Raw genomic sequence first — 26561 nt, forward strand, 5'->3', positions numbered from 1 at the left:
CCGAGTCTCGCGGGTTCTGGATCCTATATAAGGTACCCGCGTCGGCGCCATTTTCTCACTCGGCTGTGGACAGTGAAGAGGGAGGGTGGGAGTTAGGGCTGTGTAGTGTAGTGTAGTGTAGTGCTGCTGTTGTCCACTACTTCAAAGTCCATAGGGGCTGGCTGTGTTGTGCTGTGCTGCTGTTGTTAATAGGGGCTGTGTCCACTACTTCAAAGTCCATAGGGGCTGGCTGGACTGTGTTGTGCAGTCAGTTCTCCATAGTCCTGTGCAGTGTCCCAGTCCTAAAGGAGTGCTGTAGTGTTGTCCAGGGGGTGCTCTGTCCATCAGGGGTGCTCCCCCCAAGTGCTAAAAAAATAATATATTTTCTGTGTTTGTGAATTGTGTGCGCAGTAGCCGCACGTGCATCAACAAAGTAGTGCCAAGCGTGCGCCTGTGTCATAAGTAAAGGGCCGGCTGGCTTGACCGTTAAAGGGTGCTGTAACCCCCGAAAGTACACTCCAGTCCAAACCAAAAAAAAATTATTTTCTGTGTTTGTGAATTGTGTGCGCAGTAGCCGCACGTGCATCAACAAAGTAGTGCCAAGCGTGCGCCTGTGTCATAAGTAAAGGGCCGGCTGGCTTGACCATTAAAGGGTGCTGTAACCCCCAAAGTACACTCCAGTCCAAACCCAAAAAAATATTATTTTCTGTGTTTGTGAATTGTGTGCGCAGTAGCCGCACGTGCATCAACAAAGTAGTGCCAAGCGTGCGCCTGTGTCATAAGTAAAGGGCCGGCTGGCTTGACCGTTAAAGGGTGCTGTAACCCCCGAAAGTACACTCCAGTCCAAACCAAAAAAAAATTATTTTCTGTGTTTGTGAATTGTGTGCGCAGTAGCCGCACGTGCATCAACAAAGTAGTGCCAAGCGTGCGCCTGTGTCATAAGTAAAGGGCCGGCTGGCTTGACCGTTAAAGGGTGCTGTAACCCCCAAAGTACACTCAAGTCCAAACCAAAAAAAAAATTATTTTCTGTGTTTGTGAATTGTGTGCGCAGTAGCCGCACGTGCATCAACAAAGTAGTGCCAAGCGTGCGCCTGTGTCATAAGTAAAGGGCCGGCTGGCTTGACCGTTAAGGGTGCTGTAACCCCCGAAAGTACACTCCAGTCCAAACCAAAAAAAAAATTATTTTCTGTGTTTGTGAATTGTTTGCGCAGTAGCCGCACGTGCATCAACAAAGTAGTGCCAAGCGTGCGCCTGTGTCATAAGTAAAGGGCCGGCTGGCTTGACCGTTAAGGGTGCTGTAACCCCCGAAAGTACACTCCAGTCCAAACCAAAAAAAAATTATTTTCTGTGTTTGTGAATTGTGTGCGCAGTAGCCGCACGTGCATCAACAAAGTAGTGCCAAGAGTGCGCCTGTGTCATAAGTAAAGGGCCGGCTGGCTTGACCGTTAAAGGGTGCTGTAACCCACAAAGTACACTCCAGTCCAAACCAAAAAAAAAATTATTTTCTGTGTTTGTGAATTGTTTGCGCAGTAGCCGCACGTGCATCAACAAAGTAGTGCCAAGCGTGCGCCTGTGTCATAAGTAAAGGGCCGGCTGGCTTGACCGTTAAGGGTGCTGTAACCCCCGAAAGTACACTCCAGTCCAAACCAAAAAAAAATTATTTTCTGTGTTTGTGAATTGTGTGCGCAGTAGCCGCACGTGCATCAACAAAGTAGTGCCAAGAGTGCGCCTGTGTCATAAGTAAAGGGCCGGCTGGCTTGACCGTTAAAGGGTGCTGTAACCCACAAAGTACACTCCAGTCCAAACCAAAAAAAAAATTATTTTCTGTGTTTAGCCGCACGTATATATCAAATCGATATAACATAAATGGAGGACCAAACTTTCTCCGATAAAAATAAAATAGAGAAAGATCAAGAACCACTTCCTCCTAGTGCTGAAGCTGCTGCCACTAGTTATGACATAGACGATAACATGCCATCAACGTCGTCTGCCAAGGCCGATGCCCAATGTCATAGTAGAGGGCACATACAATCCCAAATGGCAAAGTTCAGGAAAATGACCTTGAAAAAGACATTTAAATCAGCTGAAGAGAAACGTAAACTTGCCAATATGCTATTTACGACACGGAGTGGCAAGGAACGGCTAAGGTCGATCCCTAGTATGTTCATGACTAGTGGTTCAGCTTCACATGACGATGGAAGCCCTCCTCCCACTAAAAAAATCAAAAGAGTTAAGCTGGCAAAAGCACAGCGAAGAACTGTGCTTTCTAAGAAGATATCACAAATCCCCAAGGAGAGTCCAAGTGTGGTGGTGGTTGCGATGCCTGACCTTCCCAGCACTGGACGGGAAGAGGTGGCTCTTTCCACCATTTGCACGCCCCCTGCAAGTGCTGAAAGGAGCACCCACAGTCCACTTGCTGATATGCAAATTGAAGATGTCACTGTTGAAGTACAACAGGATGAGGATACTGGTGTAGCTGGCGCTGAGGAGGAAGTTGGCGAGGAGGATTCTGATGGTGATGTGGTATGTTTAAAGCAGGCTCCGGGGGAGACAGTTGTTGTCCGTGGGATGAAAAAGCCCATCACGGTCATGCCTGGGCAGAAGACCAAACATTCCACCTCTTTGGTCTGGCAATATTTCTATCCAAATCCGGACAACAACTGTCTTGCCATATGTACCATATGTAAAGGTGAAATAAGTAGGGGTAGGGACGTCAACCACCTAGGAACATCCTCCCTTATACGGCACCTGCAGCGCGTTCATAAAAAGTTACTGTCAAGTTCAGAAACTTTGGCTAAGACCGTAAGCAGTCCAGGGACACCTAAATCCCGTTGTCCTGTTGTATCCAAGCGCCTGCAAACCACACCGTCAACTCCCTCCTCGTCAATTTCCTCCTTAGTCAGGATCGGAAGTAGTCCTGCAGGCCATGTCACTGGCATGACTGACTCTCCTATCCGGGATTCCTCTGGAGGATCCTGCATTGCTACGCCTACTGCTGCCGCTGCTGTTGTTGCTGCTGCTGGGAGTCGTTCATCATCCCAGAGAGGAAGTAGGAACACCACTACTTTTACTAAACAATTGACCCTCCAACAGTCCTTAGCGAGGAGGATGAAGTACGACAGCAGTCATCCTGAATCAAAACGTATAACTGAGGCCTTGACTGCTATGTTGGTGTTAGACGTGCGTCCGGTATCCGCCATTAGTGCAGTGGGATTTAGACAATTGATGGAGGTAGTGTGTCCCCGGTTCCAAATCCCGTCTAGATTCCACTTCACTAGGCAGGCGATACCGAGACTGTACAGAAACGTCAGAAAAAGTGTCCTCAGTGTCCTGAAAAATGCCGTTGTACACAATGTCCACTTAACCACGGACATGTGGACAAGTGGAACAGGGCAGACTAAGGACTATATGACTGTGACAGCCCACTGGGTAGATGTATCACCTTACGCAGCAACAGCAGCAGCGTCACCAGTAGCAGCATCTCAGAAATGCCAGCTCGTTACAAGGCAGGCTACGCTGTGTATCACCGGTTTCAGTAAGAGGCACACCGCCGACAACCTCTTAGAGAAACTGAGGGAAATCATCGCCCAGTGGCTTACCCCACTTAGACTCTCCTGGGGATTTGTGATATCTGACAACGCCACCAATATTGTGCGGGCATTACATCTGGGCAAATTCCAGCACGTCCCATGTTTTGCTCACACAATAAACTTGGTGGTGCAGAATTTTCTGAAAAGCGACAGGGGCGTGCAGGAGACGCTTTGGGTGGCCCGAAAAATTTCTGGCCACTTTCGCCATTCAGCGACTGTGTGCCGAAGACTGGAGCGCCAGCAAACACTCTTGAACCTGCCCCGCCATCACCTGAAGCAAGAGGTTGTGACGCGGTGGAACTCAACCCTCTATATGCTTCAGAGGATGGAGGAGCAGCAAAAGGCCATACAAGCCTATACATCCACCTATGACATAGGCAAAGGAGGGGGTATGCACCTGACTCAAGCGCAGTGGAGAATGATTTCCGTGTTGTGCAAGGTTCTCCAGCCCTTCGAACTTGCCACACGTGAAGTCAGTTCAGACACAGCCAGCTTGAGTCAGGTCATTCCCCTCATCAGGCTTTTGCAGAAGCAGCTGGAGAAAATGAAGGAGGAGCTAAGACGGAGCGATTCCGCTTGGCATGTGGGACTTGTGGATGAAGCCCTTCATTCGCTTTGCCAGGATTCCAGGGTGGTCAATCTGTTGAAATCAGACCACTACATTTTGGCCACCGTGCTTGATCCTAGGTTTAAAGCCTATGTGGTGTCTCTCTTTCCGGCCAACACAAGCCTGCAGAGGTGCAAAGACCTGCTGGTGAACACACTGTCAGCTGAAGCGGAACGTGACACGTCAACGGCTCCTTCTTCATTTTCTCCCGCAACTGGGGCTGCCAGGAAAAAACTTAGGTATCCTAAGCAACCCGCTGGCGGTGATGCAGGGCAGGCAGGACCAAGTTTGGACATCTGGTCCGGACTGAAGGACCTGGCAACAATTTCTGACATGTCTACTGTCACTGCATATGATACTGTCACCATTGACAGAATGGTGGAGGATTACATCGGTGACAGCATCCAAGTAGGCATGTCAGACAGTCCATACCTGTACTGGCAGGAAAAAGAGGCAATTTGGAGGCCCCTGTACAAGCTGGCTCTATTTTACCTGAGTTGCCCCCCCTCCAGTGTGTACTCCGAAAGAGTGTTTAGTGCAGCCGGGAACCTTGTCAGCGAAAGGCGTAGGAGGTTGCTTCCACAGAATGTGGAGAAGATGATGTTCATCAAAATGAATTATCAGCTCTTCCAGGGAGACCAGCCTCCAGAAGGTACAGAGGGACCTGTGGTGGTGGATTCAAGTGGGGACGAGTTAATACTTTGTGAGGATGAGGATGTACACACTGAAGAGGGTGAGGAATCGGTGGATGAGGAGGATGAGGATGACATCTTGCCTCCGTAGAGCCAGTTTGTGCAGGGACACATTAATTGCCAGCTTGTTTTGTGGGGGCCCAAACGAACCAATCATTTCAGCCACAGTCGTGTGGCAGACCCTGGCACTGAAATGATTGATTTGTTAAAGTGTGCATGTCCTGTTTATACAACATAAGGGTGGGTGGGAGGGCCCAAGGACAATTCCATCTTGCACTTCTTTTTTTTCTTTGCATTATGTACAGTTTGGGGCCTAGTTTTTCTAACTGCCATCCTGTCTGCCACTGCAGTGTCACTCCTAGATGGGTCACGTGTTTGTGCCGCCCACTCGTGTCGCTTAGCATAGTCATCCAGCTACCTCGGTGCAACCTTTTGGACATGAAAACACTATTGTGAGGTGTGAGGTGTTCAGAATAGACTGGAAATTAGTGGAAATTAAGGTTATTGAGGTTAATAATAGCATAGGAGCAGAAAAACCAACAAATTCTGTGATTTTAGCTGTTTTTATGCTTTTTTAAAAAAAAATACAGATCCAAAACACAAAACCCAGAACCCAAAACACGGAAGGGTGGTTTTGGCAAAACCAATCCAGATCCAAAACACGAAGAAAGATCCAGATCCAAAACCAAAACATAAAACACGAAAAGTGGCCGGTGCACACCCCTAATATATATATATATATACTGTAAATACGAGGTATGTCTATAAAATAATGAGACTGTGACTCCACCTAGTGAACAAAGTAGTCAGAACCAGTTCCAACTGCATACGTAGTAACCTTGAACTTGTCTGAACCTGCATGACAAGCAACAACACTCTATGACGTTCAGTTGATTGTGATTTGCATTTTAATTTGGTTGTTTTTTCTGTAGAGTGCCAAAAAAATGCTAAGTTTAAAAGTTGAACAACGTGTCAATTTGAAATTTTTTGTAAAATTGCACAAAACACCAACAGAATGTTTTCAAATGCTTACTACGGCCTATGGGAATGACTGGAAAACACCGTCATCACCAAGAATTAAAAAAGCTTGTCAAAGCAAGTCAAAATTCAAAGCAATGCTTATTGTTTTTTTCGATATCAAGGGTGTAATTTTGCAAGAATGGATTCCAGAAGGCACAACAGTGAACCAGCATTATTATAAGGAAGTTTTGAAAAAGCTGAGAGAAAGAGTCAGAAAGAAATGGCCGCACCTGTGGAAAAATGAATTCATTCTTCACCAGGACAATGCGCCTGCTCACAAAGCACTTTCTGTCACCATCACAGTCACCATCATTACAGATCATAAGAACTTGGTCTATCTACAGATGGCTCATTGGCTGAATGCTACACAAGCTCGCTGGTCCCTCTTTTTCTCCTGGTTTAATTTTAAATTTAAATTTGACCTGGAGTCCAGAACAAAAGGGCTGATGCTCTTTCTTGGTCCTTCTTATCTCCTTTTGAAGAAGAGGATCAACCGCAAGCTCAGACAATATGGGATCCTTTTGTCTTTGCACCCATTCAAGTCCTTACTCCTCCGTCTGAGAAAATTTTTGTAGATCCCCAATTATGGGAAAAATTGCTGATGTGGGCCCATGCCTCTCTTTTTGCCAGTCATTCAGGTATTCTCAAAACTTTCAAGTTTCTACAGTGTTCCCAGTGAAGGCCCACGATGAGGGAGGATGTTTGGAAGTTCATTATTTCTTGTGCCAAATGTGCTCAACACAAGTCTAGTCGTCATAAAATTGTAATGTAGGTACATTACATCCACTACCTGTTCCGGATCCCACTTGGATGCATATCTCAATGGACTTCATCTCTGAATTGCCATCTTCCAAGGGTCAAAATACCATATGGGCCATGGTGAACCGGTTTTCAAAAATGGCCCATTTTATTCCTTTAATCGGTCTTCCTTCAGCTCCTCAGTTGGCAAAAGTTTTTATTCGTGAAGTTTTTCGACTCCATGGTCTGCCGTAGGAAATTGTATCTGACCGTGGGGTTCAGTTTGTGGCAAAATTTTGTAGGGCTCTCTGTGCTTCCTGTTGTGGGATTAAATTAAAGTTTTCTTTGGTTTACCATCCTCAGACCAATGGTCAGGCTTTTTGTGTCCTCCTCTCAAGACAATTGGATTGACCTGTTACCCTGGGTGGAGTTTGCTCACAACTTTAGGTACCATTCTTCATCTAACTCCACTCCATTCTTTGCAGTATATGGCAAGCACCCATGGGTGCCTGATTTCCAGGAATTACCATGTATGGAGGTTCCAGCGGTAACAAATTTAATGGAGTCTTTCTCAAAACTATGGAAGGAGATTAATTGCTCCTTAAAGAAAACTTTAATTAATTCTAAAAAATTTGCGGACCGGGGACGTCTTGCTGTTCCTTTTTTGAAGGTTGGAGACAGGGTGTGGCTTTCTTAAAAAAATATTCATCTGAAAGTTCCGAGTATGAAATTTGCTCCTCGCTTTATCAGTCCATCAATCCTGTGGTGTACAAGTTGGAATTCCCTCCACAGCTAAAATGTCCAATACCTTTCATGTCTCAATATTACTCCCACTGGTGCTCAATAGATTCCAGCGTTCTCTGCCCAGGACTCCTCAAGTCCAAACTGTTCAGGGAATCAATTTCCAGCATAGACTTGGTTCTCTTCAATACCTTATCGATTGGAAGGGGTACGACCCTGAAGAACATACTTGGATTAAAGCATCTGACGTTCATGCTTCTCTTCTGGTTCGAACTTTCCACAGAAGATTTCCTGAGAAGCCTTATGGGTGTCTGGAGTCCACCCTGAAAGAGGGGGGTACTGTCAGGTTGCAGCCTAGGATCGGCCGTTACTCACCACTGCGTCGGCTTCCCCTGATCCCTCCGGTGGTCAGAAGAAAGGTGTGGCGGCATGTGACGTGTTGAGTATTATACCTAGAGCCATGTGGACATCCGTGTGCTGCGCTGTGTCTTGGTTGCTACGGTAGCCATCATGGACGCAGCCATGACAGTTCACAACACCTGACTGCCCTTGACCCAATGGTAGAATGGTGTTGGTCAGCTGACACTGTCCACCAATAACCTGCTACCTTAGGGTATAAAGCCAGTCTCCAGACAGAAGGAAGTTGTCTGTGCAACGTTGTCGCTACCCTGTGTATTGCTGATACCCAGTTCCAGGTTCCCTACATGATCTCTTCGAGAATCAAGTGCCAACGCCCTGTGCAACAGTGCGTCCAAATATCTTGCCTGTGTGCGAATCAAATGCCAACTCCTTGTGCAACAGTGTGTCCTAACACCTTGCCTGTGTGCGAATCAAGTGCTAACTCCTTGTGCAACAGTACATCCTAACACCTTTCCTGTGTGCGTTGTTCTACCACCTGCTGACGCAATTGTGCGTCTTTCACCACTCCTCCAGTGTGATACCCAGTTCCAGGTTCCCTATGCGATCTCCTCGAGAATCAAGTGCCAACTCCCTGTGCAACAGTGCATCCTAACTTCTTGCCTGTGTGCGAATCAAGTGCCAACTCCTTGTGCAACAGTGTCCTAACATCTTGCCTGAGTGTGTTGTTCTGCATTCTACTGATGCAATTGTGCATCTTTCACACTTCCAGTGTAAGCTGCAAGTGCCATACTGTGACCAACAGTGCCTCAAGCACTTACCCCTTACTCATATGAGTACTAGTTCTCTGTACTTCTTGTAGAAGTATACCTTATTTGTCTCCATTCCCACAGTATCAGACACCTGTCCAAAGGGCCGCGACCTGCCAGCTGGGTGCAGCATAAATACCCATATACTGCTTGGAGGGGTCCCTGGTGAACACCTCCCAGTTGGTTAGACTCCGCGCCTTTGGACAGGTCTTGCCAATGTTTCATATATCCAGGCCTCATGCCTACAGTTCCTATCTTATCCAGGGACCTCAGCTTCCATCCCCTGGGATTCCATTCCACTGAACGTGACAGCATAGGCTTGGTACACCAGCCACCCAGCTTTGTGCATTCCTCTTCAGTTACCCATGCCTGCTCCCAGCCAGATCTAACAGCAGGCATGACACAGCCACAGGAGAAGAGAAAGAGGAAGGCAGTAGTGACCTTCAGAGACAGCAGACTGCACTGCAGAGGTGATAGAGGACTCTAAGGTAAGTTCCAGGAGGGTAGCTCAGGTGACTGGCCCCAGTGAGCCACTGGAGAAGGAGACAGGATCAAGTTGGGGTGGAAGCGATTAGAGAATAGGAGAGCCGAGCCCCGGTTCCTGATAGCAGCTTCTTTTATTTTGTATTCAGAGAATGAGTGACTATTCATTAGAGAATTAGAGAGTTCTCAGAGAACCAGTCCCACCTGAACATCGTTATTTCAAGTCCGATCCGAGTTCGGCTCAGGATTTCCCACCTGACTCTGATCCGAAAATGAGGCAAAACGTCATCAATCCTGAGTCGGATTCTCACGGGTTTTGAATTGTATATAAGGTCCACCCCGCAGTGATTGGTGCCATTTCCTTGAGTCCTGGGCTGTGCTGTGTTGTCTGTAGGGTGTGCTGAGCTCCATCCAGGGGGCTGTGCTGTCCATCCAGGGGTGTGCTGTGCTTCATCCAGGGGGCTGTGTTGTCCATCCAGGGGTGTGCTGTGCTCCATCTAGGGGGCTGTGTTGTCCATCCAGGGGTGTGCAGGGGTGTGCTGTGCTCTGTCCATGGGGCTGTGTCATACTTGCTGACATTCAGCTCCCTCCTTCCGGGAGGGAGCTGAATGCCTGCAAACAGTGGGGGGTGTGGCTGGGCAATGGGTCCATTTGGGGGTGGAGCTGTATGATCGCGTCATCATGGTCCCGCCCCCTCCTCACAATGCCGAAAATAAAGGCATTGTGAAGCAGGGGGTGGAGCCATGATGACGCGATTCAGCGCGAATCGCGTCATTGGGCCCCCCGCTGCAGGGGTTTCTAATAGGTAGTCAGGGGGGGGCAGGCGGAAGCCGGGAGGCTTGCCTGCCTTTCTGGGGAGTCGGGAGCGGCACCCGATATTCAGGAGGCTCCCGAGGGTAGGCAAGCCTGGGCTGTGTTGTCAAGGGGTGTGCTGTTCATTAAGTGTGCTGTTCATCCAGGGGTGTGCTGTCCATCCAGGAGCAGTAAAAAAAAGTCAAGAAAATTAAAAAAATATAAAAAAAAATAATAAGGTAAAAAAAAGTTAAAAAGTAGATTTTTTTTTAGTGCTGTACCCCAGTGTATCCATATAAGCACTGTGATGCTGCAGGCTCTACCCCCCTCAGTCTATTCATATAAGAACAGTGACACTGCTGACCATACCCCAATGTATGCTTCTGTACCCCAGTGTATCCAAATAAGCACTGTGATGCTGCTGGCTGTACCCCAGTGTATCCAGATTCCATATAAGTACTGTGACGCTGCAGGCCATACTTCAGTGTGGAAAAACTTTTATATATACAGTATTTAAACTTAGGTTAATTAGTATACACTAATATGTACCCCAGTGTATCCATGCAAATACTGTGATGCTGCAGGCTGTACCCCAGTGTATCCATACTAGGGGTGTGCACCGGCAACTTTTCATGTTTTGTGTTTTGGTTTTGTATCTGGATCTTTCTTCGTGTTTTGGATCTGGATTGGTTTTGCCAAAACCACCCTTCCGTGTTCTGGGTTTTGTGTTTTGGATCTGTATTTTTTTTTAAAAAAAGCATAAACACAGCTCAAATCACAGAATTTGTGGGTTTTTCTGCTCCTATGCTATTATTAACCTCAATAACCTTAATTTCCACTCATTTCCAGTCTATTCTGAACACCTCACACCTACAATAGTGTTTGTTATGTCCAAAAGGTTGCACCGAGGTAGCTGGATGACTATGCTAAGCGACTACGAGTGGGCGTCACAAACATGTGGCCCATCTAGGAGTGACACTGCAGTGGCAGACAGGATGGCAGTTTGAAAAACTAGGCCCCAAACAGTACATAATGCAAAGAAAAAAAAGAAGTGCAAGATGGAATTGTCCTTGGGCCCTCCCACCCACCCTTATGTTGTATAAACAGGACATGCACACTTTAGCAAACCAATCATTTCAGCGCCAGGGTCTGCCACACGACTGTGGCTGAACTGATTGGTTCGTTTGGGCCCCCACAAAACAAGCTGGCAATTAATCTGTCCCTGCACAAACTGGCTCTACGGAGGCAAAATGTCATCCTCATCCTCCTCATCCACCGATTCCTCACCCTCTTCAGTGTTGTGTACATCCTCATCCTCACAGAGTATTAATTCGTCCTTGCTGGAATCCACCACCACAGGTCCCTCTGTACGTTCTGAAGGCTGGTCTCCCTGGAAGAGTTAATAATTCATTTTTATGAACATCATCTTCTCCACATTTTGTGGAAGCAACCTCCTACGCCTTTCGCTGACAAGGTTCCCGGCTGCACTAAACACTCTTTCAGAGTACACACTGGAGGGGGGGCAACTCAGGTAAAATAGAGCCAGTTTGTACAGAGGCCTCCAAATTGCCTCTTTTTCCTGCCAGTACAGGTACGGACTGTCTGACATACCTTCTTGGATGCTGTCACCGATGTAATCCTCCACCATTCTGTCAATGGTGACAGTATCATATGCAGTGACAGTAGACATGTAAGAAATTGTTGCCAGGTCCTTCAGTCCGGACCAGATGTCCAAACTTGGTCCTGCCTGCCCTGCATCACCACCAGCGGGTTGCTTAGGATACCTAAGTTTTTTTCTGGCAGCCCCAGTTGCGGGAGAAAATGAAGAAGGAGCTGTTGACGTGTCACGTTCCGCTTCAGCTGACAGTGTTATCACCAGCAGGTCTTTGCACCTCTGCAGGCTTGTGTCGGCCGGAAAGAGAGACACCACATAGGCTTTAAACCTAGGATCGAGCACGGTGGCCAAAATGTAGTGGTCTGATTTCAACAGATTGACCACCCTGGAATCCTGGCAAAGTGAATGAAGGGCTTCATCCACAAGTCCCACATGCCGAGCAGAATCGCTCCGTCTTAGCTCCTCCTTCACTTTCTCCAGCTGCTTCTGCAAAAGCCTGATGAGGGGAACGACCTGACTCAAGCTGGCAGTGTCTGAACTGACTTCACGTGTGGCAAGTTCGAAGGGCTGGAGAACCTTGCATAACACGGAATTCATTCTCCACTGCGCTTGAGTCAGGTGCATACCCCCTCCTTTGCCTATGTCATAGGTGGATGTATAGGCTTGAATGGCCTTTTGCTGATCCTCCATCCTCTGAAGCATATAGAGGGTTGAGTTCCACCGCGTCACAACCTCTTGCTTCAGGTGATGGCGGGGCAGGTTCAAGAGTGTTTGCTGGTGCTCCAGTCTTCGGCACGCAGTCGCTGAATGGCGAAAGTGGACAGAAATTTTTCGGGCCACCCAAAGCGTCTCCTGCATGCCCCTGTCACTTTTCAGAAAATTCTGCACCACCAAGTTTATTGTGTGAGCAAAACATGGGACGTGCTGGAATTTGCCCAGATGTAATGCCCGCACAATATTGGTGGCATTGTCAGATATCACAAATCCCCAGGAAAGTCTAAGTGGGGTAAGCCACTGGGCGATGATTTCCCTCAGTTTCTCTAAGAGGTTGTCGGCAGTGTGCATCTTACTGAAACCGATGATACACAGTGTAGCCTGCCTTGGAACGAGCTGGCGTTTCTGAGATGCTGCTACTGGTGATGCTGCTGTTGTTGCTGCGTAAGGTGATACATCTACCCAGTGGGCTGTCACAGTCATATAGTCCTTAGTTTGCCCTGTTCCACTTCTCCACATGTCCGTGGTTAAGTGGACATTGGGTACAACCGCATTTTTCAGGACACTGAGGACACTTTTTCTGATGTTTCTGTACAGTCTCGGTATCGCCTGCCTAGTGAAGTGGAATCTAGACGGATTTGGAACCGGGGACACACTACCTCCATCAATTGTCTAAATCCCACTGCACTAATGGCGGATACCGGACGCACGTCTAACACCAACATAGCAGTCAAGGCCTCAGTTATACGTTTTGCTTCAGGATGACTGCTGTCGTACTTCATCCTCCTCGCTAAGGACCAGGGGCTGGCTGGCAACTTTTAGCCTGGGGGGCAAATGCATGCAGGCGGCCCTGGCAGAGGGGTAGTGTGTAGCTAGGGTGCCCGAAGAACATGCGTGCTACAGCGCCCCCCCCTCAAGTGTTCCAGGGAGGAGGCGGGTCCATATGGGATTAATGTAAAGTAAAAATAAAGATTAGGAACAGCCCCGTCATGGTGCCCATATGCAGTGCCCCCCTGTGCCCCAGGAGAGGATCCCTTTATGCAGGCCTCCAGTAGTGTCCCCAGTAGTGATTCCCCTATGCAGTGCCCCTTATACAGTGCCCCCAGTAGCAGTCCACACCCCATGCAGTGCCCCCAATAGTGGTAACCCTTATGCAGTGCCCCTCAAATAGTGGCCCCAGTTGTAGTCTCCCCCCTTTGCAGTACCCCCAGTATTACCCTTTTTATAGAGCCCCCAGCAGTGGTCCCTCAATGTAGTGCCCCCAGTTGTAGTCCCATCCCCCCTATGTAGTGCCCCTAGTAGTAGTCCCCTCCCCTTGTAGTGCCCCTAGTAGTAGTAGTCCCCCCTTGTAATAGTAGTCCCCCCCTTGTAGTGCCCCCAGTAGTAGTCCCACCAGTTGTAGTCCCCCCTTGAAGTGCACCCAGTTATAATCCCCAGTAGTGGTCCCCCCTTGTAGTGCCCCCCCTGTAGTGCCCCCAGTAGTGATCTCCCCCTTGTAGTACCCCCAGTAGTGGTCTCCCTCTTGTAGTGCCCCCAGTAGTAGTCCCTCCCTCTTGTAGTGTCCCCAGTCCAGTAGTGGTTCCCCCTTTGTAGTGCCACCAGTAGTCCCCCCCCCTTGTAGTGCCCGCAGTAGTAGTAGTCCCCCCCTTGTATTGTCCCCATTAGTAGTAGTCCCCCCCTTGCAGTGCCTCCAGTAGTGGTTCCCCCCTTGTGGTGCCCCCAGTAGTGGTCTCCCCCTTGTAGGGCCAGCCTCCCCCCAGTAGACACACGTAGTAAAACAAAAAATAAAAAACACTTACCTGAATCCCCGCTCCCGCCGTCGCCATCCGCTCCTCCGTCTGTCCTTCCCGGGCATTATGGGAGAGACGTCATATGATGTCATGATGCCTCTCCCATTGCCCACTGCGGGAGCCAGAAGATGGAGCGGCTCCTGCAGTGGGCGCAGCAGCAGCTAATGAGAGTCTGACAGACTCTCATTGGCCGCTGCTTACAAGAAACACACAGCTGCCGGAGCCGGAGCCCGTCCGGTCAGCGCTACACATGAGGTGCAGTCTGTGTCACAGTGACACATACTGCCTGCGGCCCGCATGACGCTGCGGCCTGGGGGGCACATGGCACCCTGCCCCCTGGCCCAGCCCGCCACTGCTAAGGACTGCTGGAGGGTCAATTGTTTAGTAAAAGTAGTGGTGTTCCTACTTCCTCTCTGGGATGATGAACGACTCCCAGCAGCAGCAACAGCGGCAGCAGTAGGCATAGCAATGCAGGATCCTCCGGAGGAATCCCGGATAGGAGAGTCAGTCATGCCAGTGACATGGCCTGCTGGACTACTTCCGATCCTGACTAAGGAGGAAATTGACGAGGAGGGAGTTGATGGTGTGGTTTGCAGGTGCTTGGATACAACAGGACAACGGGATTTAGGTGTCCCTGGACTGCTTACGGTCTTAGCCAAAGTTGCTGAACTTGACAGTAACTTTTTATGAACGCGCTGCAGATGCCGTATAAGTGAGGATGTTCCTAGGTGGTTAATGTCCCTACCCCTTCTTATTTCACCTTTACATATGGTACATATGGCAAGACAGTTGTTGTCCGAATTTGGATAGAAATATTGCCAGACCAAAGAGGTGGAATGTTTGGTCTTCTGCCCAGGCATGACCGTGATGGGCATTTTTCATCCCACGGACAACAACTGTCTCCCACGGAGCCTGATTTATACAAACCACATCACCATCAGAATCCTCCTCGCCAACTTCCTCCTCAGCGCCAGCTACACCAGTATCCTCATCCTGTTGTACTTCAACAGTGACATCTTCAATTTGCATATCAGCAAGTGGACTGTGGGGGCTCCTTTCAGCCCTTGCAGGGGGTGTGCAAATGGCGAAAAGAGCCACCTCTTCCCGTCCAGTGCTAGGAAGGTCAAGCATCGCAATCGCCACCACACTTGGACTCTCCTTGGGGATTTGTGATATCTTCTTAGAATGCACAGTTCTTCGCTGTGCTTTTGCCAGCTTAACTCGTTTGATTTTTTTAGCGGGAGGAGGGCTTCCATCGTCATGTGAAGCTGAACCACTAGTCATGAACATAGGGAAAGACCTTAGCCGTTCCTTGCCACTCCGTGTCGTAAATGGCATATTGGCAAGTTTACGTTTCTCCTCAGATAATTTAAATGTTTTTTTTAAGGTCATTTTCCTGAACTTTGTCATTTGGGATTATATGTGCCCTCTACTATGACATTGGGCATCGGCCTTAGCAGACGACGTTGATGGCATGTTATCGTCTATGTCATGACTAGTGGCAGCAGCTTCAGCACTAGGAGGAAGTGGTTCTTGATCTTTCCCTATTTTATTTTTATCGGAGAAAGTTTAGCCCTCCATTTATGTTATATTGTATATACGTGCGGCTAAGGCGCACACAAACACAGAAAATTATTTTTTATTTGTGTTGGAGACTAGTGCACTTTATGGGTTACACCACCCTTTAAGAAATGAGCCAGCCGGCTCTTTACATATGGGACACAGGTGCACGCTTGGCGCTGCTCCTTTGTTGATGCATGTGCAGCTACAGTGCACACAATTCACAAAGACAGAAAAAAAAGAAGAATTTTTTATTTTATGTGGAGCGCACTTTGAGGGTTACACCACCCTTTAACAGACAGACGCACGCTTGGCGCTGCTGCTTTGAGGATGCACGTACAGTGCAGACAATTCACAAACAGAAGAAAATGTTTTATTTTTGTTGGAGTGCACTTTGGGGGTTACACCACCAATTAACAGACAGACGCACGCTTGGCGCTGCTGCTTTGAGGATGTAGGTGCGGCTATAGCCCACACAATTCACAAAGACAGAAAAAAAAGAAGAATTTTTTATTCTTTGTGGAGCGCACTTTGAGGGTTACACCACCCTTTAACAGACAGACGCACGCTTGGCGCTGCTGCTTTGAGGATGCATGTACAGTGCAGACAATTCACAAACACAGAAGAAAATGTTTTATTTTTGTTGGAGTGCACTTTGGGGGTTACACCACCCTTTAACAGACAGATGCACGCTTGTCGCTGCTGCTTTGAGGATGCAGGTGCAGCTACAGCCCACACAATTCACAAAGACAGAAAAGAAAGGAGAATATTTTTTTTTTTGTGGAGCACACTTTGGGGGTTACAGCACCCTTTAACGGACAAGCCAGCCAGCCCGCCCTTTACTTATGGGACACAGGCGCACGTTTGGCGCTGCTCCTTTGTTGATGCACGTGCAGCCACAGTGCACACAATTCACAAACACAGAAAATATTTTTTTATTTTGTTTGGAGTGCACCTTTGGGGGTTACAGCACCCTTTAACGGACAAGCCAGCTGGCCCTTTACTTATGGGACACAGGCGCACGCTTGGCGCTGCTCCTTTGTTGATGCACGTGCAGCCACAGTGCACACAATTCACAAACACAGAAAATATTTTTTTATTTTGTTTGGAGTGCCCTTTGGGGGTTACAGCACCCTTTAACGGACAAGCCAGCCGGCCTTTTACTTATGACACAGGCGCACGCTTGGCGCTACTTTGTTGATGCACGTGCGGCTACTGCGCGCACAATTCACTAACACAGAAAAAAATATTTATTTTTTTGCACTTGGGGGGAGCACCCCTGATGGACAGAGCACCCCCTGGACAACACTACAGCACCCCTTTAGGACTGGGACACTGCACAGGACTTTGGAGGGGACACAGCCCCTATGGACAACAGACTGCACAACACAGTCCAGCCAGCCCCTATGGATTTTGGAGAGTGGACACAGCCCCTGTGGACAACAGCAGCACAGCACAACACAGCCAGCCCCTATGGACTTTGGAGGAGTGGACACAGCCCTTATGGACAACAGCAGCACAGCACAACACAGCCAGCCCCTATGGACTTTGGAGGAGTGGACACAGCCCCTATGGACAACAGCAGCACAGCACATCACAGCCAGCCCCTATGGACTTTTGAGGAGTGGACACAGCCCCTATGGACAACAGCAGCACAGCACAACACAGCCAGCCCCTATGGACTTTGGAGGAGTGGACACAGCCCCTATGGACAACAGCAGCACAGCGCAGCACAGCACAGCACAACACTACACTGCACTACACTACACTACACCGCCCAGCCAACCCTAACTCCCACCCTCCCTCTTCACTGTCCACAGCCGAGTGAGAAAATGGCGCCGACGCGGGTACCTTATATAGAATCCAAAACCTGCGAGACCCGGAAGGCGGGATGATGACGTTTTGCCTCGATTTCAGATCCGAGTCAGGCGGGAAAAGTCGAGCCTGGCTTGGATCGGCCTCGGATCGGGGGGGCTCGGGGGGGTTCGGATTTCAGAAATCCGAACCCGCTCACCCCTAATCCGTACAGGTACTGTGATGCTGCAAGCTGTACCCCAGTGTATCCATATAAGTACTTTACGCTGCTTGCTGTACCCCAGTGTATCCAGATTCCATATAAGTACTGTAACACTGCTGGCCGTACCCCAGTGTATCCAGATTCCATATAAGTACTGTGACGCTGCAGGCCATACTCCAGTGTATCCCTAACTAACTACTGTGACGCTGCTTGCTGTACCCCAGTGTATCCAGATTCCATATAAGTACTGTGACGCTGCAGGCCATACTCCAGTGTATCCATATAAGTACTGTGACGCTGCTTGCTGTACCCCAGTGTATCCAGATACCATATAAGTACTGTGACGCTGCAGGCCATACTCCAGTGTGGAAATTCTTTTATATATATTTAAACTGAGGTTAATTAGTACACACTAATATGTACCCCAGTGTATCCAGATTCCATATAAGTACTGTAACACTGCTGGCCGTACCCCAATGTATCCAGATTCCATATAAGTACTGTAACACTGCAGGCTATACTCCAGTGTATCCATATAACTAAGTACTGTGACGTTGCTAGCTGTACCCCAGTGTATCCAGATTCCATATAAGTACTGTGACGCTGCAGGCCATACTCCAGTGTATCCATATAAGTACTGTGACGCTGCTGGCCGTACCCCAGTGTATCCATATAAGTACTGTGATGCTGCTGGCCGTACCCCAGTGTATCCAGATTCCATATAAGTACTGTGACGCTTCAGGCCATACTCCAGTGTATCCATATAACTAAGTATTGTGACGCTGCTTGCTGTACCCCAGTGTATCCAGATTCCATATAAGTACTGTGACGCTGCAGGCCATACTCCAGTGTATCCATATAACTAAGTACTGTGACGCTGCTTGCTGTACCCCAGTGTATCCAGATTCCATATAAGTACTGTGACGCTGAAGGCCATACTCCAGTGTGTCCATATAAGTACTGTGATGCTGCTTGCTGTACCCCAGTGTATCCAGATTCCATATAAGTACTGTGACGCTGCAGGCCATACTCCAGTGTATCCATATAAATACTGTGATACTGCTCGCTGTACCCCAGTGTATCCAGATTCCATATAAGTACTGTGACGCTGCAGGCCATACTCCAGTGTATCCATATAACTAAGTACTGTGACGCTGCTTGCTGTACCCCAGTGTATCCAGATTCCATATAAGTACTGTGACGCTGCAGGCCATACTCCAGTGTATCCATATAAGTACTGTGATGCTGCTTGCTGTACCCCAGTGTATCCAGATTCCATATAAGTACTGTGACGCTGCAGGCCATACTCCAGTGTATCCATATAAGTACTGTGATGCTGCTTGCTGTACCCCAGTGTATCCAGATTCCATATAAGTACTGTGACGCTGCAGGCCATACTCCAGTGTATCCATATAACTAAGTACTGTGACGCTGCTTGCTGTACCCCAGTGTATCCAGATTCCATATAAGTACTGTGACGCTGAAGGCCATACTCCAGTGTGTCCATATAAGTACTGTGATGCTGCTTGCTGTACCCCAGTGTATCCAGATTCCATATAAGTACTGTGACGCTGCAGGCCATACTCCAGTGTATCCATATAAGTACTTTGATACTGCTTGCTGTACCCCAGTGTATCCAGATTCCATATAAGTACTGTGACGCTGCAGGCCATACTCCAGTGTATCCATATAACTAAGTACTGTGACGTTGCTTGCTGTACCCCAGTGTATCCAGATTCCATATAAGTACTGTGACGCTGCAGGCCATACTCCAGTGTATCCATATAAGTACTGTGATGCTGCTTGCTGTACCCCAGTGTATCCAGATTCCATATAAGTACTGTGATGCTGCAGTCCATACTCCAGTGTATCCATATAAGTACTGTGATGCTGCTTGCTGTACCCCAGTGTATCCAGATACCATATAAGTACTGTGATGCTGCAGGCCATACTCCAGTGTGGAGATTTTTTTATATATATTTAAACTGAGGTTAATTAGTGCACACTAATATGTACCCCAGTGTATCCATGCAAATACTGTGATGCTGCAGGCTGTACCTCAGTGTATCCATACAGGTACTGTGATGCTGCAAGCTGTACCCCAGTGTATCCATATAAGTACTGTGACGCTGCTTGCTGTACCCCAGTGTATCCATACAGGTACTGTGATGCTGCAATCTGAACCCCAGTGTATCCATACAGCTACTGTGATGCTGCTTGCTGTACCCCAGTGTATCCATATACGTACTGTGACACTGCTTTCTGTACCCCAGTGTATCCAGATTCCATATAAGTACTGTGATGCTGCAGGCCATACCCCAGTGTATCCATAAAAATACTGTGATGCTGCAGCAACATAAAATTACCAATATGGTGATATTCAGGTGCGAATTAGGACTGTTGTTCTAAAGCAGCTGCTAAACAACAGGAGTAGTCAATTCCAATATTAACCAAAAAAGATCCAACAAAAATAGCAGCGCTTTGATATAATACATAAATTACGTAATACCAATGGATTTGTCTGAAATATCACTCAATATTTAATAAGGTAAAAATAAATAGCAAGCAAATATATATATAACATCAATTTAGATCAATTCATCACATGAGCTGCATAGAACAAGAACCAATAATGCTTGTTCCTATTAAATAGCTGGACTAAACTTTAGCTTGAAAATCAATACTTAAGGACTCCTTCAATGTAAGAGCACAGTCCACTCACTAGATAGTTACCATAAATTCACCTCTGGAGAAAAAGTCCCATGCTCGTAGTAGTAGTAATAATCCAAACGAGTAAGTCCTCACCAGAATGCGGTCTCTTTAGTGGAGCCCAATCCACAGGTTCATAAATGTCCAAAAGTCCAAGTTTAGTGGATGTGTAGTCTAGTATTTGTCTAAGCGTTTCCACAAAGGTAAAGTGGTTCTTGATGGCAGGTAGGGAAATTAAGTTCATTTATATACATAAACATTGTAAGCATATATATATATATATTTATACTATTGATAAGACTCAGAGGCAGACTTAATATAAAAACCTAAGTTTTGATAAGTAATAAATTGTAGAAACAGAAATTCATATATTATATTATATTATATTAAGGAGAGAAGTTCCGGCCAATGGAACGCAGATGTGGTCACGTGGTATCCACTCCACAGACTGTCATCTGCTCTTCATTAACCTCTAATCTTTCTTATTATATTGACTCATTCCTGCAGCCCCGAGTTTCTTCATTGAGGTCCCACATCAAAGATACAGTACTACACATTTTTTTAATACAATTAGAGATGTAGTATGGAAGGAGTCTTATGCCTTCCTCACTCTAGGGGGTACATTTACTAAGATGGGAGTTCTATTAAGAAGTGATGTTGCTCTTAGCAACCAGTCAGATTCCAGGTATTATCTTCTAGAATGTGCTAGATAAATGAGAAGTAGAATCTGATTGGTTGCTATGGGCAACATCAATTCTTAAATAGGACTCCCATCTTAGTAAATTTACCCCTAGATGTACAAAGCCTATACACTAATATCCAACATGAGATGGGTTTAAAAGCTATTGCCATTAGTTTGGCAGCTGATGGGGACCTCATGGAGAAACACAGGAGCTTCATTTTGGATTCTATTTGTTTTATTTTGAAACACAATTATTTTCTATTTCTGGACACTTTCTTTTTAAAGGTGATGGGGATGGCCATGGGAACCAGGTTTACACCCAGTTATGCCAACCTCTACATGGGTGAGGTCGAAGACCAACTCATGTGGGGGGTAGATTTGGCGTGCACCTGGTTCTCTATGGCCGATACAGAGATAATCTTTTTATAATTTGGGATAGGGACCTCACATCTATTCACTCTTTTGTCACTTATCTCGATTCCAACCCCATTAATCTTTCCTTTGCCCATTCATTCCACTGTTCGTGAATAAACTTTTTGGATCTGACTCTAGAAATTAAGGATAATAAAATCTGTACATATAATTATTTGAAAGAGATCGGTACCAATGCCTACTTGCACTACAGTAGTGCACATTACCTTCCTTGGAAAAAGAACATTCCAAAGGGTCAAATGTTTAGTCTCAGAAGGAATTGTTCTGAATTGAAGCCCTTTGAGACACAAGCTAAACCAATGATGGAAGCTTTTTCTTGAGTAAGGATACCCAGAACAATTAGTTAGAAAAGTGTTTAAAGAGGTCAAAAATCTAAATGGGATGTCCTCTTGGTGCAATAGAAATCTTGAAGGAGTCACTGCACTTATTTTGATGTATAACAATCGATGCCCAGAAATTAAGAAAATTATTTTGAATAATTACAATATTCTTATACAAGACAATATATTACAGAACATTTTACCTTGTAAGCCATGCTTTAGTTTCCATAAGAATAAGTCCCTTAAGAACTTACTAGCACCAAGTCATTTGAAATGTTTAGAAGAACCACATAAAAGGTCCAATTAAGGAGACAAATTGGCTTCCAAAGAAACCTAAGGGGTTTTATAAGTGCGGTAAAAATAGAAGCACTACTTGTAATTCTGTACCAAATCGAACACTGACAATTACCATAGAGGGGGAAGATAAGCCATACTGTATGTTATTAGGAACTTTATTAACTGTGATACATCCTATGTTATATATATGCTAGCCCGTGGATGCAATCTGAAATATATTGACAGAACAACTCTCCCATTCAAAACACATTTCTTAGAACATCGTAGAAACATGTAAAATAAAGTTCATATGCATAGTGTATCGAAATACTACAAGGATTTCCATAATGGGGACCCCAAATGTCTTCAAATATTAGGTTTGAAACATATTCGAGTAACCCAGTGTGGAAGGGATCAATATAAGAATTTTTGCAGACAGGAGGTATTCTAAATGTTTAAAATAATTTCTATTTTCCCAGAAGGTTTAAATGAATTAGTAGAACTTAATATAGTTATTCAGCTATGTACTACTCCTGCTGCTATCCAAAGCTATTGAGCTCATGTACTCCTAATATGCTGTTTCTTTTCTTGCTTCTTATTATTATACTTCTTTACTTATTTATTCCTTTTTAATGCGTCCCCTTTAAGATCAGTGGAGTGTTGTTGCCATGACAATCTGATGTATACTGTCTAACAATGAAGGGAAGAATTAGTGAACGTGTTTGCGGTCCATGTACTGGTAATCACGTGGGGACTTATGCGCTCCAACCACTGGAAGCTGTTGATAGATTACAAGTGAAGGTACCGCAGTGTCACAGTGATCGGCGCTAGCCTCGGAGTTAGATTCTTCTGATGAAATGGGCTTGCGACTGATAGATCCCACCTTGATGCCGTGTGGTGTAATGGATGATCACAACCACAAGTAGGTCGGAGAGCAGATGACGGTCCGTGGAAACCACATGACCACATCTGTGTTCCATTGACCGGAAGTTCTCTCCTTAATATAATATAATATATGAATCTCTGTTTCTACGGTATAGTACTTATTAAACCTTAGGTTTTTACATTAAGTCTACCTCTGAGTCTTATCAAAAGTATATATATATATATATATATATATATATATTACAAGCAGTAGTGGTGACTGGTGCTAGAAATGTAAATATTCACAGAGAAAATTTAATATTGTCTTTTCCTTAACACCTCACTTGGGGATAAGTTTACACTCCTCTTCTATCAGAGAGGCCACTATTAAAGTCTCCAAACTAGGACCGTTACTCAAGAGAGTCCAATAAATAGTGTTCATTAACGGTGAGACATCAGCGCCATCTAGTTTATAGTCCTCAATAGTTACTTGTGATAATTAGTCCAATCAGGAGAGCTTCTTCAACAACTCCCAGTATTTGCAAGTGACAAGTGAAAAAAAATAAATATAAATTTTTTTATTATTAATGTGATGTACACAAAAGTATACAGCGTATCAAAAACCAAGCTATAAGTGCCACTATATAATAATTAAATAATATAATTGCAAAAAAGTGCAAAAGTGTAAGCAGCAACCAGAAAAAAAGGTGCACTAGTGCTTCCCCACAAGAATAAAGTGCACCGTGCTTCGTGCAACTTTGAATAATAGGTACCACAACCAACAACCACAAAAAATATAGTGCATGTACACATACCAAAAGACTTTTCAAGGCCTTGCCCTGTCATCCACCATGTCACTCATAGGGGTTTGATAGTAAAAATTGAAGCAAAGGTACCAATGAGTAATATAATGTGAGACTACATTTAATAAAAATTCAAAAAAACATACATCTAAGAACAGGATAATCAGCTTATCTTGTTGAGACCATCAGCAAGAGGATATGGACCACCAACACCAGAAATTCCTCAGGTCACCTAGACTTCTTCAGGAGGATATCTAGATGCCAACTAAAGCCCCCTTATATACCCATTCAAATAATGCTAATTACCTTAATTAGAGGGAGCCCAGCATCATTGCTTATCAACTGCGCATGTGCCAAAGCCAGGGAACATGGGAAGAAGGTAATTGTGTCTGTAATACACATATTGCGCTTGCGCCCGTCTATAGGATCACAAGGATCTGTGATTTCCATGCAGGTACAGCGTGTATGTACGTCACTTCCATCCGGGCGCTGATCGTACATGACAGCCTGCTGATTACTGGGAGAAAGACCTCCCCAAGCCACATGACCATCTCTGATACTGGCATCATGTCCATCTCCAACGTCGGCTAACTGCACTGCCTTCTGGGAGGAAAGTCAATGTGCACAGGCATTACATCATTACAAGATCGCATAACAAATTGCACAAAGCCTCCTAGGGCCATTTTCTAGGAGTCCTATATTATATGAAGGTGGCCATTTTGTGTAAGACTAATTTTCGTTCACAGTGGCTACAGCTCCTAGGTCACACAGATACACTACTTGGCAAACGTATATAATGGACTAAAGTGGCATCTAGTTACAATAAATACATGATAATAAAACTAGAACACAATTAAATACAAAAATACATAAAACATGTAAATTAATACAAGAAATAAAAACCTACCATTACAACATATACAATTTTAATCCCCAATACAGGTAAAGTATCAAATATTATAAAAATGGGGCAATCTCATAATGTTCGTTCAAACCATTGGGGATGAGGGTGTTTAAATTATAGATCCAAAACATTTCCCTTCTGGATAAGTTATTATCCAGATCCACACCTCTATTCCCCATTTTCACATGTTCAATTGCACAAAACCTCAGGCTACTAGGATCTACATTATGCTTATTTAGAAAATGCCTAGGCACCGCATGATTATCTTGTTTATTCCTAATACTCCTGACATGAATCTGGATCTTTAGTGGACATTTAGTTTTACCTACATAATTTTGTCCGCATCCACACTCTAGAAGGTAAATAACATATATGGTATTACAATTCATAAAATCTTGGATTTTAAAAGTTTTTAAATTACCTAAACTAGAAAAAGTGTTTGATAATGGATGTGCAAATTTACAAATTATGCAATATCCACATTTTTGAAAACCTCTTATTTTAGTACCAAAAATACCTTTAATATCTTTATTTAGGAGGGGTAAGGACCTGGGTGCTAATATGTCTTTAAGATTTGTGGGCTCTTCTAAAAACCAGCTAAGGTTTATCTGGTAGGACTCTTGAAAGAATAGGATCATCCTTTAAAAGGCCCCAGTGTCTACAAATAACCTTTTTTATTTTTTTCTCCTGGTCATTAAAATCTGTTATAAAAAGAACCTGATCCTTGTTCGATTTATTCTTGGTTTTGTACTCTAACAGTGTTTCTCTCTTTACATTCTGAGTTTTTTCCACAGCTTTCTTAGTAATTTCTTCAGGGTAACCTCTATCTAGAAATCTTTTTTTATATATATCCGATTCATGTTTCATACATACTGTACATCTTCTTTACTACAGTTACGTTTCACTCTACAAAATTGAGAAAAAGGTATATTATCTCCCCAATATTTTGCATGACCACTTTTATAGTGTACATTATTATCACTATCCTTTATTTATATGGCACCACAAGGGTTCCGCAGCGCCTTACACAGTACATAAACGAATAAGCACACAAGAAAACAGATATTAACAGTACAAACAATGCAGGACAGATACATGATTTATACATTGCTGCATAACACTTAGATAAGCAGCATGGTGTCTGTAACTAAGGGTTGGGTGCTGTTGTAAATTACAATATAATTAAGTGAAGGAGAAGCACATGAGAGAAGAGAGCCCTGCTCGTGAGAGCTTACATTCTAAAGGGGAGGGGGCAGACAAACATGGGTGACACAGATTGGCTGGATACAAGGGTCATAGTAGTCTAACATCTATGGAAAGTTAGTCTAAACTTAGGAAACTGTTAGTGTCCACAGTTTTAATGAAACTCGTAGTACTAATTCACCATTAACTGAGGACAATGTTAAATCTAAAAAATCAATGGATTCTTCATTTAAATTATGAGTAAAAGAAAGATTATATTCATTCTGACTTAAATAGTACATAAAATCATTAAATAATTCTACAGTTCCCTCCCAAATTATTATAATATCGTCAATATATCTTTTAAATAAAACAATATTCTTTTTAAACAGGTTATCTTCATAAATATACTTCAGCTCCCAGCTTCCCATATGGAGATTTGCAAAGCTGGGAGTGAAAACTGTATCCATGACTGTACCACAGGTTTGTAAAAAAGTAATTCTCCATGAATTTAAAATAATTATGTTTTAAAATAAAAGCAATCAAATCACAAATTAAATCCTTCTGTGCTATACTCATTGTGGAATCAGTATCCAAAAATTCTCTACAGGATGTAACCCCTTTCTCATGTATAATGGATGTATACAATGACTGTACATAAATTGTTGCATTCTTATATTTATCCTTCCAGGTTACCTTCACCATATTCAGAGGTATTGGCCGTCAGGGAATTAATCCCAGATATTATCATGGTGAAGCACTAGTGCATCTTTTTTCTGGTTGCTCCTTACACTTTTGCACTTTTTTGGATGTATGGTGCAATTATATTATTTAGTGGCACTTATAGCTTGGTTTTTGATGTGCTGTATACTTTTGTGTATATCA

The sequence above is a fragment of the Taudactylus pleione genome, unplaced genomic scaffold (assembly GCF_031769625.1).
Source record: "Taudactylus pleione unplaced genomic scaffold, aTauple2 ptg000391l, whole genome shotgun sequence".
Lineage (NCBI taxonomy): Eukaryota > Metazoa > Chordata > Amphibia > Anura > Myobatrachidae > Taudactylus > Taudactylus pleione.